We start from the raw sequence: 7,010 nt of genomic DNA, 5'->3' as shown, positions 1-7,010 counted from the left end.
GTTCTCATCCCATCGACTATATCAAATGTGGCTGAATCAGCGAGAAATCCCGCACTGGAAATCTCCTGACTACACGATCTCTGGTGGGGAATTTTCTGCCCTGATGGGTTTTCTACCTAACCACATAGGCAGATGCTCCAGCCCTCAACCCCGCTTCCATTTTTTAGCTTCCTTCCTGCCTCACTGATGATCTCGGTTCCTTGTTCATAATTCTTCAAAGCTCCCTAAAATTAGGATAAACCTCCACTCCGCAGCTGGGTGTGGTGGCACGTACCTATAGTCCCACCTACTCAGGAGGCTGAGACAAGAGGATCACAAGTTTGAGGCCAGTCTAGGCAACCTAAAGAGACTCTCTCAAAAAGCAAAAGTCCTCTCGGGACCATCAGTTGGTATAATGGCTATGTCGCTGGACTCCCATGTAGTCGATCACGGTTCGAGTCCGGGACCTGGTGGCTTAAACTCACACCGGGTGTGTGTGTGGCGTGCCCAAGATCCTGAGAGGAGAATGAAGGAGAAGGGATTGCAGTAATGAAGGAGAAGGGATTGCGGTGTGGCCATCCCCCCACCCCCCGCCATGATTTCTCACTTTTGGTCTGTTTCTGTCTGTCTTTCTGGTGAGTGAATGCCCCTATAGCAAAAAACAAAAACATTTCCTCAATTCATCCTGCCTCTGGCAATGAGATTCCTTTGGGGGTGCTACCTTTCGCCCATAGTGGGCAATGTTGATAGAACTGTAAATCAATGTCCCCTTGATGGGTGAGCCCCTCACATAAGGCTGGTGAAACTCTCCTCAGAATTTCGAACCCTGCCTGAATCAAGTTACACAGTGATGGGGGGAAAATGTCTATTGGCACGCACTCCCTCTGACAGCTGAGCAGTTCCTGCTGCCTCGAGTTCTGCACCCGCCCTTGATCCTATTTCCGAGCCTAGTTCTCTAGCTTTCCCGACAATTCTGTGAGCTACCAATCTTTCCAATAAATTCCCTTTGTTTATAGTAGCCAAGTCAGTTCTTTTGCTTGTGACTGAAAAACCGTAACAGAACATGAACCCTGTCTTACCTCTCACGACCATTCCCGCTATGTGGTCGCCTTTTCCAACAGTGAACTCCTTGTAATACTTATGCAAGAATCCCCCCAGGCTCCCCTTCGCAGCCCCATTGACACACATCGCAGTTCCAGAGCTAGTGCCTCTCCTCTCTCTGCCTTCCCCCATCCTCCTCACGATTCACTGGTGCACCTTGATCATAGCTATTACTTCAGTTTTGATTTTTTGGGGGGTACATATCTCCTACTAGACTCTAAGTCTCTAATACCCCAACTCAGCCCCGCACCTTTCTCCAAAAGGGCACTACAAAACGAAGCCTACTAAATAAACCTACTGTGCTGCCAGTTGCATGTAAGTACATGCATACAATTATAATCAATAAATATGCATACTTATAAAGATAAATAAATAATTATGCATTAAAAAACCGAAGCCTACTATGTGAGATACAGCAGCAAGCAACTTAAACTATGTTTGATGTTCTCTATTTTATTTTCTATTAATTTTATTCATGTTATAGCGCATGTATGTACATGTGAGTGTGAGTGAGAAAGTGCCTTTCACAGTGTCTGATGGTCCCACAGCCTCCAGCCCGTGGGACTTGGGCACTTGCTTCTGTGAGCACCTGGAGTGTTTCGGGCTGAATTGGCTAGGGAGTTGAGCCGTGGTTGCAGTGTGGGATCTTTTCTTAAATTTTTTGTTTTTGCCACAGGGTGCATGTGCTTTTCAGAGAGAGGGAAAGTGAAAAATCACCCTGAGGGGAGGTGGCCATGCGGCAATCCCTTCTCCTCCATTACCCTCTCGGGATTTTGGGCACACAGGCATACATGCCCAGTGTGAGTTTCAGGCTGTCAGGTACAGGACTCAAACCACATTTAGCGATGTGAAAGTCCAGTCCCTTAACCACCATGCCACCTGTTGCCTCCTGTTCCCAATGGGATGGGATCTATTAAGCAGCACACTGTTGCTGCACCAGAGCTGGCCTGGTATCCTCTATTTTATTTATTTTAAAAGTAGGCACATGCACTAACAGGAGAGAGAGAGAGACAGAGAAAGTGGCAAAGTCAGAAATCAGCCCCCTGGGGACTGGCCATACTGCAATCTCTTCTCATCCACTCTCTCAGGATTTTCAGTGTGCACATGTGCGTGCACACTACCAACTTGATTTTCAAGCCTCTGGGTCTGGGACTAGACTGCACAGCCAGCCATGTGGGATCCAGCTGCCTTAACCTCCATGCCACTTGTTGGCCCTGTTCTCTATTTTATTTATTTATTTATTCATTAATTCATTTTCAGATTTATTTATTTATTTTCTTTATTATTTTATTTAGCTTAATTTGAACAGAGAGGGCCAGAGCAAGAGAGAGAGGGAAAGTGAGAAAGCAAGCCGCTAGGTCCGGGACTCAAACATTAGTCAGCCATGTGGGAGTCCAGCACCCTTAACCATCACGCCACCTGTTAGCCCCTATATTTTACTTCTTTTAAATTGGCCTTCTCAGAAAGAGGGGCTGAGGAAGATTTTCATTTTATTTAACATCAAGATTTTGCTATTTCAATGGCTTCTAAAAAGCAAAGTATGGATGGCATCCCAACAAGTTACACAATAGAGAACTTCCTCTTAGTTCCTTCATTCCTGGAACTTGCCTTTTTTGGCTCTGCCTAAGGAATGTTTTCATTAGAATTTGTTTCCATTACAAAGTTCTAAATTAAAATATACAGGGTTTAGCTATCAGGTGGCTTTCAAGGTAAAGCAAAAACACACACTGCGAAGTTTCAGCACTCCAGAATCTGATAGACTCATGACTGGAGACCAGCAGCACGGATCTTGGTTATTGGCCCTCTGGTTTACATTACAATCAAATGCCTTTTTTTTTTTCAAAGGATTATTTAATTTATTCATTCATTTATTTTTTTAAAATTTGACCAGAGGAGGCGAGAGAGAGAGAGCGAGCCACCAGGTCCAGGACTTCAACAATGGTCAGCCATATGGGAGTGTCCAGCACCTTAACCACCATGCCACCTGCTGGTCCCAGAACCAAACACCTTTTATCAATAGTTCCACATTTACTAGTTTATACTCTAGTTCACTGGAGAAAAAGAAAGGAATTTTAAAAAAATTACTTATTTCATTTTTTCATTATCATTGTATTTAATTTGCTACTGGGCACATGTGCTCAACAGAGAGAGATGGAGAGAGTGAAAGTGAGAAAGCAAGCCACAAAAGCCAGGACTCAGAACTGTGGTTGGCCAAGTGGGAGCCCAGCACCCAAACCACCATGCCACTGCCAGCCCTGGGAATTTTTTTTACTCTTATTTTTCACTTTTTCTTTACTTTCTGTAATGCTTGCTGGAGAGAGACAGAGAGAGAGAGAGGAAAAGTGAGAAAGCAATCTCCTAGGAGATGACCACACTACAATCCCTTCTCCTCTATTTTCTTCCTGGAATTTTGGGCATGCACACTCATGTGCCTAGTGTGTTTTTCAAACTGCTGGATTTGGGATTCAAATTATGTAGGATTCAGGTACCTTACCCCCACACCACTGGCTGGACCAAGAAGAAAATTGTTTTTATATATTAAAAGTGGAGGCTGGGGAGCTGGTAGGTGGCGTGGTGGTTAAGGGCTCTGGACTTCCACGTGGCCAATTACGGTTCAAGTCCTGGACCTGGTGGTTTGCTTTCTCACTTTCCTTCTCTCTTTCTTTATGTCACTCTGTCCCTCTCTGGTCAAATTAAAAACAATCAAATAAGCAAGTAAATGAATAAATAAATGGATAAAGTTAAATAAAACAATTCTTTAAAAAAAGAAAAACAGGACCAGCAGTTAGGATAATGGCTATATTGCTGAACTCCCATGTAGTCGACTGCGGTTCGAGTCCCCGACCCGGTGGCTTAAACTCACGCCGGGCGTGTGTGCGTGTGTGCACAAGATCCTGAGAGGAGAATGGAGGAGAAGGGATTGCGGCGTGGCCATCCCCTCTGGGGGGTGATTTCTTGCTTTCTGTCTTTCTGCCTCTCTGTCTCTCTGGCGAGCACATGCACCCTATAGCAAAATCTCTCTCAAAAAAAAGGGGGTGATTTGGGAATAGGACTGAGAATACGAAAGGATGGGGCAGGGAGATATTTCTTTTCTTTTCTTTCTTTCTTTTTTTTTTTGGAGAGGTTTTCACTATAGGGCGCGTGCGCTCACCAGACAGAGAGAGACATAGAGACAGAAAGCGAGAAATCACCCCCCAGGGGGGATGGTCACGCCACAATCCCTTCTCCTCCATTCTCCTCTCGGGATCTTGGGCACGCACGCACATGCGCTCGGCATGAGTTTTTTTGAGAGGCTTTTGCTATAGGGCGCGTGTGCTCACCAGACAGACAGAGAGAGACAGAGAGACAGAAAGCAGGAAATCATCCCCTGGCAGGGGGCCATGCCGCAATCCCTTCTCCTCCATTCTCCTCTCGGGATCTTGGGCACACACGCACACGCGCTCGAGAGATATTTATTTTCATAAAAGCCCTTCTGTACCATTTATTTTATAACATATAATTTGGGAACCAGCAGTTAGCGTAATGGCTATGTCGCTGGACTCCCACGTAGTCGACCATGGTTCGGTGTCCTGGACCCGGTGGCTTAAAACTCACGCCGGGCGCGTGTGCGTGTGTGCCCAAGATCCTGAGAGGAGAATGGAGGAGAAGGGATTGCAGCGTGACCATCCCCCCTGGAGGGTGATTTTTTGCTTTCTGTCTCTATGTCTCTCTCTGTCTGGCTGGCGAGCATGCCCTATAGCAAAAACCTCTCCAAAAACAAAAACAAAAAACATATCATTTATTTGTATATACTACTATTTCTTTTAATTTTTTCTTTAAATTTTATGAGTGTAACTGTGACACATTTGCTCCTTCTGTTCATCATTTAACGCAGTGTTCTAACTCTAATGATTAATATTCCTACACCCACTAGACCAGCAGCTTCCAATGTTTTAAAATAAACTTTATTAAGGCACAATTTATATATTGTTGGGTCAGAGAAGTCATGATGTATTTTTATGTTTTTCTATGCAAAACTACATCATGACTGGGGCTGGCAGGTGGCATGGTGGTTAAAGGTGAGATAGATCCCCACATGGTTGACAATGGTTCAAGTCTCAGACCTGGTGGCTTGCTTTTTCAAGTTCTCTCTCTCTCTCTCTCTTTCTCTCCCACTTCCCCTCTCTGGTCAAATTAAAATAAATAAATTAAGTTTAATAAAATCTTAAAAAAAACCGTAAGTGTCAGGACTTGGACCAGCAGATGGTGCAATGGTTATGTCACTGCACTCCCACATAGTCAGCTACAGTGGCTTGAAACTCACACTAGGCGCATGTGTGTGCATACCCCAAAATCCCGAGAGGAGAATGGATTAGAAGGGATTGCAGTGTGGCCATCCCCCTGGGGGGTGATTTCTCTCTTTCTGTCTCTGTCTCTTTCTGTCTCCCTAGCCAGTACATGTGCCCTACAACAAAAATCTAAAACAAACAAAAAAAGTGTCATGACTTTTCTGATGACCCAATATATTAATATATAATAATAGTTAATTTCAATAATGTATACAGCTGTGTAGCAACCACCAGAATCAAGGTGTCTATGTCATCTGAATGTTTCCTCGTGGGCTAGCAAGTGCACAGAGGTTAAAGCTGGATCCCACATGGCCCACTGTGTGGCTCAAGTCCTGGACCCTGCAACTTGAAAATCACACTGGGTGCAGATGGATGTGCACACGTGTTCAAAATCTCGAAAACAGAATGAAGGAGAAGAGACTGCAGTGTGGCCATCTGCCTGAGGACGACTGCTCACTTTTCCTCTCTCTGGCAAGTGGATGCACCCTACAGCAAAATCTAAAAAAAAAAAAAAAGTTTCTTGTACCCTTTGCAGTCAATCTCCTAACTCTTTGTTTTGTTTTGTTTTGGTTTGGTTTGGCTTTTTTGGGGAGAGGTTTTTGCTATAGGGTGCATGTGCTCGCCAAAAAGACAGAGAGAGACAGAGAGACAGAAAGTGAGAAATCACACCCCAGGGGGGGATGGCCACACTGCAATCCTTCTCCTCCATTCTCCTCTTGGGATCTTGGGCACGCACGCACACGCGCCCGGCGTGTTTTAAGCCACCGGGTCCGGGACGCGAACCACGGTCGACTACGTGGGAGTCCAGCGACATAGCCATTACGCTAACTGCTGGTCCCCAATCTCCTAACTCTTGTCCCTACCCCCAGCCACTGATCTGCTTTCTGTCCATAGATTAGTTTTTTTTTTTTTCCTAGAATTTCATATAATAGAACCATACATAGTATTTACTCTTGTGCACATGGGTTTTTCGGCTAGACAGTTTATTTTTATTTTTCCTTTTTGCTAGAGTGTACTTGTGCTGAGGGGAGTAGGGGTAGAAAGCACTTCCCATGGGGAATGGTCATAGAGTAATCCCCTCTCTTCCATTTCTCCACTCTGTCGAAATTTTAGGCATGCATACACACACTTCCAGAGTGTTTCTCAAGCTGCCAGGTCTGGAACTCAAGCCTCAGCGTTGACCTATCTTCTGGCTGCCTTAACCACTGCGCCACAGAGCCAGCCCTCTTTTATTCTTTTTCTTTTTTAAAAGAGAGATTTTTGTTGCAGGGCATGTGCGCTTACTGGAGAGATGGAGAGATGGAAAGCGAGAAATCACCCCCCCAGAGGGGATGGTCATGTCGCAATCCCTTCTCCTCCAGTCTCCTCTTGGGATCTTGGGCACGCATGAACAATGCAACTAAGCATAAGTTTTAAGCTGCCGGGTATGGAACTCAAACTGCAGGACTCATGGGGAGTCCAGTGACATAACCATCCTGCCATCTGCTAAACCTTTTTTTTTTTTTGGAGAGATTTTCACTGTAGGGCACGTGCACTCGCCAGACAGACAGAGAGAGACATAGAGACAGAAAGCGAGAAATCACCCCCCATGGGGGATGGTCA

Source organism: Tupaia chinensis, unplaced genomic scaffold (genome assembly GCF_000334495.1).
Source record: "Tupaia chinensis unplaced genomic scaffold, TupChi_1.0 Scaffold000605_1, whole genome shotgun sequence".
NCBI classification, from domain to species: domain Eukaryota; kingdom Metazoa; phylum Chordata; class Mammalia; order Scandentia; family Tupaiidae; genus Tupaia; species Tupaia belangeri.
Note: the sequence above shows the minus strand (reverse complement) of the source record.